The sequence below is a fragment of the Nannobrachium achirus genome, assembly GCF_963921795.1.
Source record: "Nannobrachium achirus genome assembly, chromosome: 18".
Taxonomy (NCBI): Eukaryota; Metazoa; Chordata; class Actinopteri; order Myctophiformes; family Myctophidae; genus Nannobrachium; species Nannobrachium achirus.
In genome coordinates this window covers 6557632-6559342 of record NC_137825.1, presented here as the reverse complement: position 1 = coordinate 6559342, position 1711 = coordinate 6557632, and positions in this window count along the sequence as shown.

Sequence of the window (1711 nt, the reverse complement as noted above, 5' to 3'; positions counted from 1 at the left end):
TACCAGTCACCTGACAGGAAGGTCTCTGATTGGCTGCTGAAGAGACATCGTGGACCAGTAGCGTCCTCTACTGGAGTCGACACCATGAGTGAAGCTGACACCATGACTGAAGGTGACACCATGAGTGAAGCTGACACCATGACTGAAGGTGACACCATGAGCGAAACTGGCATTGTGTCTTTTGAGGATTTGAGTGTGAGAGATGATGTTTCATGAACTTAAACTTAGGGGTGGGGTCACAGTTCTATATGTAGAGAGCCCTCCTTGGAAGCAGAAGGTCCCAGGTTTGAATCCTGGCCCCCAGCATCATGTCCAGGTGTCCATGAGCAAGGCACTTAACCGCTGACATGCCCCTCCTCTCCTGTGAGAAGCACTCAGCTGGATGAAGCTGAAAACTGAATATCTCCCATTGGATAAAATGTCTCTAATTAAGTTTATCTTGTCATAAATTAACACACGTTCATGATATTTCTACATCATACACGATCATTGTAAGAACACTGTAACAACTGTTCCTTGTTAATAGGAGCATATTTCTTCATTCGTTGTGCATTGCATCTCAACCAATATTTTACGATGTACAATAATTCTATATTGTATGTACAGTATGTATGTATAAAAGTCTAAGATAAATCAGCTCTATAAGTATATTGCATGTACAGTATATATAAAAGATATATCAGCTCTAAGTACAGAATAAAATGTATCTAATCTAAAACCCAGTCAATATATCATTTTCCTTTTTCAGTAGTCAAGAATGACATGTTATCTGTGAATTTTACTTCTCTAAAATTGGCATTAGACACTCAGTCTAGCTGTGATCTAAACATATTTGATACATTTACAACCATATCAGCTTTCACTGAAATGATATAACCTATATTTGTACAAGCTCAACTTTATTGTTTTATGTAAATGATGCATATTAATGTACACTGTTTCATCTATACGTAAATAAATCACTGGTTCATATGAGAGTAAATATTGGATATTTGTATTATTATTATTATTATTTGGCAAATTATTATGGATTTCAGTCTCATATAGAGCGTATCAAATGTATCGAACAGGAAACCAGACAGATTCAAATCCGGGGAAGAAGAGCAGAAGTTTACATAGTGCAGCTTTAAAGACAGAACTGGCAGCATGTCAGATTGTCACATCTATTTTCCACTGTTGTGCTCAGAAAAGGATAAACGCTACGATAAATTATATTAAGTCACCTCCATTAACAATAAAAGGAACATTTATTAATTATCTTTAATGAAAAGCATTTAATTAAATGTAGAATTTGTATAAAACATTGAAGTAAAACACAGAATAAATACAGACATTGTGAAATAAAGAACAGTGAATTACAGTGACTGCACAAAATGGCTGACAAAGACAAAGGGTCCATTTCATTCTGAACCAACGTAGCAGGTTATCTGACAACATTCAGATGGTTTAGTTTAGATCTTAAAGACACAATTCACTTTCTAACATGTTTGGGGTCATTTTAACGTCTACTCTGTCTTTTGTGTTTCACCCCAGACACGTTTTAAGTTGCTTGATTCACGTATTTCAGTATTTTGCTATTCATTTTTATCAGACACACCCCCTTCATAACTCAATTTTAGACTTTAGAATAAGATGAATTTAAAACATGCGTCTTTAGTTCTGGAGACTAACATCGGTCTTCTACTGGATGCGGTGGCCGTGTTTTCTAATT